At 40.0% G+C, this 5,591-nt stretch overlaps 1 long non-coding RNA gene across 1 annotated transcript; it reads left to right on the top strand.

Moving 5' to 3' along the window:
* The first annotated feature begins 205 nt into the window (after positions 1-205).
* On the top strand, positions 206-4,664 carry LOC136290678 (uncharacterized). Its single transcript, XR_010721305.1, has 3 exons — positions 206-301; positions 1,085-1,230; positions 4,556-4,664. It is a non-coding gene; the product is annotated as an uncharacterized lncRNA (long non-coding RNA).
* The last annotated feature ends 927 nt before the right edge of the window (positions 4,665-5,591 follow it).

Below are 5,591 nucleotides of genomic sequence, written 5' to 3'. Positions count from 1 at the left end.
TTGCAGAGGGTTTTCTTTCTGACCAGCAGCTTTTTGTTGCCTCCTCATTGCAAAAAAAAGAACTGCAAAGTTCTTTTCTGTGTCTTCAAACATTTTTTTTTTCCCTTTCAGTTTCTTTAGTTTCTTCTGGACTCTCCCTACCCCAGAGTGCCAATACATCTTTGCCCTGTGGTAGCAACCCCTCAATGATCATGCACAGCCCTTTTCAGAGGGAAGGAGAGGCTCAGAGAACAGCAATTGCACCTCAGCAAAAGTGCATGTCCTCCTCTGCTTCCCCACATAATACGTTGGAAGATTGAAGGTAATGAAAATGATTTTAACCCATATTATCCACTGCAGACCTACTCATGGTGAGCAACAGGTTTAATTGTCTTAGCTACTGTTTGTTTGTCCATCAGTTATCTAGGAGTGATTATATGTGCTCAAGAATAATAGTTGTCGTATAGATGTGACACTAGTTCAGTCTAACTTCTGCTTTATAACTAACGGTTCAAATATCAATCCACAGACAGTTGTTCTGTGGTTTGTTATAAGCTCTATGTTGCCTGTTTTCTCCCCTCTTGACAGATGCAATCTTTTGAGTTAAGGAAGTAAATAAATCCCACGTAATCACACAATGATTCAGCCACAAATATGTGTGGTTTCAGAAATGTTCACAGCATTTTCATTGCTTCTTATGTGCTGCTGAACCACTTACCTTTGCACTAATAAATGCTGGACACAAGGGTTTTGGAAGTACATTCAGAGATTTACTCCAGAAAATATTCAAGTATTTACCTATTCTCACTTTTTTTTTTTCCTCTTTCTCCCTGTCAAGTCCTAACCACAGCTCCTCAAGATGAAGCAGGCTATTTTAAAATAATTAAAAGTTTCTGCCTTAGCATGGCTTCCATTGACACCACATCTGCTTGAGCGTGCTAGGAAGCAGCTTCAAGCCAATTAAAAGGAGATGGGTGCATTGTACAGCTCCCTTCTCTCTTAGTGAACTTTTGACCAAGAGGGCACTGTATTGATGAATTTCATTTCTTCCTAATCTGCTTGTACTCTGCTTGATAGCTTGGGGCTTTGCTCTCTTCTGTTTCAGTACAGTGACCCTGCTCTTGAGAAAGCTGTGGGTTCGAGGCACAGAGTTCAAGTTATTACAAGATGTTGAGCACACAGATCTCTCCTTGGCTGTCTGCAAGATGTTTCCTGAAAGTTGACAAAGGCTCTCACCCCAGACAAGAAGCAGTAAGGCATTATTTCACAGCTTCTAAGGCAGTAACAAAGAGTTTCACTCAGCACTACATAGATAAATAGATGAAGTCCTTCAGGGTGAATATGTGTAAGGGACAAACTTAAGTGCACCTGGGGGCTGCGTTAGTGAAAGACACGAGTTGTATGGGGCTTTTAAGGGCTGTTCTTCAGGCAGGTGCTCATGTGCTGGTCAGGCAAGTCGGATGTCCCCTTACGAGTAACTCTACACATATGACAACTAAAGGACATTTCTATAAAGATCTGTTTCTGGGATGGTGCCATAGGTATTTTTGCAGACATCTCAAGTTGCAATTTTGCCAGCCTCTCTGCCTGTTCTGTAAGGATTTGTCTTGAGCAAAGTCTAGCTAACTTGAGGGCCAAGGATCCTGTGTTGCAGGATCCATGCTCCAGCCTGCTCACTATTATGCTAGCCCAACAAAATGGGTTTGCCTTTTGACCATGAGTACTAGCCAACAAACAGAAATACAACAGTGTTGGGATCAAATAGCTGTTCCTTGAATAACCAGGAGAGGTTTTTTGCTCATTTTTGCTAATACTTGGGTGTTAGGTGTTAATTGAGATATGCAGGAGCAGAACAGGGCGACAGATCATTTCTTGTGAGCAGAAGATGATGCTGAGAGGAAAGCAGTTTACATATCCTTCAGGAGAAACGCAGAGCAAGAAAAAAAATGATCTTCTTAAACATAGCTACAAGAAAATACCTGACACCTACATCTTAATATTGGAAAAGTCCTTTGCTGTTCAGAGACTGTACGTTCAGGATCTAAGTGACAGGTGGAAGTAACATTCTGAAACTAGTACACCATGAATTTCTATTTCCTTAGGAATTTAATATTTATAAAGTGGCTTAGCTTTGAATTGCTATGACAGTATCACAGCATTAAAAGACTTGCCTGTCCTGATAATATAAATGTAACTGCTTTCCCCAAGAGCATTTTTGACTAGTCCCTGTTCCAGACTATTTTATTTTTTCTTCAGTTATGACACTTTCCACACATACAAAATATGTCTTTGTGGCATGGAAAGAAGGTAAGCATGACCTTTATAAAATAAAAAATATTCATTGCATCTGCAACAAAGACTAAATGTAGATGAAGTAGAGGGACTTGAATTTACTCAATATCTGAAAGACAAATACTGACCAAATCTTTTTATCACCAGTACACCACTCCAAGTTAATTGGAAAGACAGAATGACATCACAAAATCTCATCAAAGGGATTTAAGAGATGCCAATCTGAGTTCTTAAACTTACAGTGAATTTGGCACCTAATTTTTTTTGCCTAGTCTTTTGGACTTTCAGGATAGAAAAAAAATAATGGAATGGATAGAATAATTTAGGAAGAGATTGTGTTTGAAACCACATTATCAAATAAATCACCCTCTGTGGGAGAAAACAATAGAGTGGGACCTTGACTTTACCGGTTGGATAAAGATAAGTATTCAGACAGAGACAAGTAAAGCTTAGGAGGATAATAGCTTGTCCATCGGGGCAATGTTGCCAATTAATGTAAATAGCAGCTTATAGATCTCCTCAGTTCTGCTGTTGGGCATGCTGGGAATATTATTAACACCTTTGTGGCCATCTGTTATTACGGAATTAGAAGGCCAAAAGGAAATAAGAAGAAGAGGATCAGCTTCTCAATGGAGATGCAAGGATTTCCTCTTACTAAATTAAGCAGAATTTTTTCATGCATGAAACAGGGCAGGAGTCTCTGAATTTATTTATTCTGGGACTCCTTCACAAACATGCCACATTTTGAAATCCAAGATCAGAAGAGATATTTTTCCAAGAGGAAAGCACAATTTATGCTCCTTACAGCACATGGCTTGAATAAGTTTTTTAATGTTACTACTTCTTCCTTTTAAGTCCATTAGTGTTCCAGATGAAGACAACTGTCTACTCCTCACCTGGACAACCCCATAGAATATAAAAAAGGATAATGTCCTGGAGGCTGTGTTTTGTGGAAAATTTGCCATTCTCTTAGCTCAGCTCAGCTTATCTGTTTGAAACTAGAGGAAAAAGAACTTCCATAATATTGTTCATTTTAGGCAAAGGAAGATTGTGCCCAGAGCTGGTTGTTAGGACTGATTATAAAACTATTGTGTGAGGTGGGGGGGGGGGATTTCAGCAAGACTTTTTTTTCCACTGTTGAAAACAGTGTATTAGAATGTTCTAGTGTGCAGCAGAAATATTGTGGCTTAAATCCACAAAGAAATTAATTTATAAATGCTTCTCTTTTACCTTATGGAAACCACAATTCTGGGCTAAACGGGAAAAGTCAGATACACAAATTTCTTGGCTTGATCTGTGTAGCCACTTTTGACTCCTGAGCAGGGAGGGAGGTCAGTGGCATCAGGAACATCCTGACCATGGTGCATCATAAAAACTAGCTTAGAGCTTTTTTCTGCAGAAAAGAATGACAGCCCACAGCGTTTGAACCGTGGGGTGTCAAAAACTGTACAAAAGTCATTGCCAAATGCACACTTTTCTGGTTTGATTAAAACACGTAGTTTTCACTGACTGGTTTCTCCATGGGAAAAAAAAAAAAAAAAAGAAATGGGAACTAGGTTCTCTTTGTGATCAATAATACGCGGTTTAGTTCCTCAAGTGATATACACAGGTGTTTTTGCATTTACTGTTATTTGATCGAAGTAGAAATACCAGGAGAAGACTAACAGGTCCTGCCTTGTATCAATACAGTAGCAGCTGCAACAGCATTTCAAAAACAGTGGAGAATTTTACAGTCCTGCCAATAAAGTCTTTTCATCTCAAGTCTGAGCTAACAGAATGTTCTGACTTGTACAGCAATCTTTTCAAAAGACATCTCTGAAATAACACTCACGATTATTGTATTCTGGAAGAATCTGTGTGACTCCTTGCTTCAGTCCACTCCCAAAATCAAGGTTAGCAACTGAAAAAGGTTCCAGCTAAGAAATTTTAAGCAGTCTTAACAGTCTTATGAAAACAAATAACTAAAAAAGAGCAGAGATATAGCAGCGTAAATTCCAGGTAACAAAGGTAAGCGCATTGGCCTGACTGCCACACTGATGGTGGGAAATGCTTCTGCCCTGCATGTGTTCATGAGCAGCTGGGGGCTCTGACTGCAGGTGAGGATTTTGCAGAGGTGGCAGTGAATGTGTTTGTAAGGTTCCATGGCCTCAGCTTTCCATTACATGACCTAGTGATGGGCAGATTTGCCCAACTGTCAGCAAAAGGCAGGGTCTGCCAAAACAGCACGAGGGAGTTCTTATTGATATATGTCCTTTTTACCAAGACAAAGAAATGAATTTTGCAGGGTGCTGACCACAAGCCTGAGAAGATTGAGGTTGTCCCCTCACACCACTAATGAGAGCACACCAATCAACACCATGGGTAATTGGCTCCTCGGCTCACTGCTTCACCTTCCTGGCAGGTAAGACTCTCCTCCATCCTCTTGCTATTACCCTGTTTTGAATTTCATTTCTGGCCTCTGGTTTGTGAACAAGGATTGCATCATTGCATCATAACAGCAGTTAATTAAGAATGAAAACCCACCCAAATTGATTACAACAAATCAAATTACTCTTAGGACAAAAATGCAGCAATGACTATTCCAGTGAAATATATGAAAAAGCTGTCTGGATGGTTCAGTATTTATAGTGGCCAGCATCCACAGTAAATTCTCCAGTATAACAGGAAACAAACAGCATGTGTGAAATGATCTCATCTCGTCAGGGTGCTGATTTTATGAGCACTTCTGTTGGTACTTATCTTCAGACATGTAGATAGATCTACATGTGATCTGAGCATAACAGGTTTTGGAGACAGCAGGAGGAGAAGAGTCCTGAATAAATGCAGAGGGGGAAAAAGGGCAAAAAAAAAAAAAAAAAGAGGAAAGGAAGAAAGAGGAAACTGTTGGGGGAAAACAAAAAGAAAGAGTTAAATGGCAAAAAGATCCCTTTGTTTGGTGGGTTTTGTTAATATTTTTTGTTTCACTTTTCTTTCCCCTTGTGAGTGAGATGAACCCTCCCCTAGGAGCATTGTTTTTGCAAGCAAACTGTGTTCTCACACATGTGGTCTGACGGTGAGAGAGATCCCAGCAAGGCTTGTGATGTGAGAGGAAGGGGCAGGCTCAGGTTTGAGACAGAAATTAATGTTTTGGAGAACCAAGATTTTTATGGAGGCAACATGTAGAGGTGATAGAGAAGGCGGGAATGCAGCACTTCTTTAAGCCACAGCCACAGGCACAAATAATAAGACATAGGATGTAGTATAAGGCTTTAAAGTTGGTCTGTGTTCAAGCAATGCATGGTATGAGGTGTGTCTGGTAGGAATGCCCACTGTTCAGGTCC

The sequence above is a fragment of the Chamaea fasciata genome, unplaced genomic scaffold (assembly GCF_029207755.1).
Source record: "Chamaea fasciata isolate MVZ Bird 193981 ecotype frontalis unplaced genomic scaffold, bChaFas1.0.hap1 SCAF_6, whole genome shotgun sequence".
Classification (NCBI taxonomy): Eukaryota; Metazoa; Chordata; class Aves; order Passeriformes; family Sylviidae; genus Chamaea; species Chamaea fasciata.
This window is presented reverse-complemented; position numbering and strand designations above follow the sequence as displayed.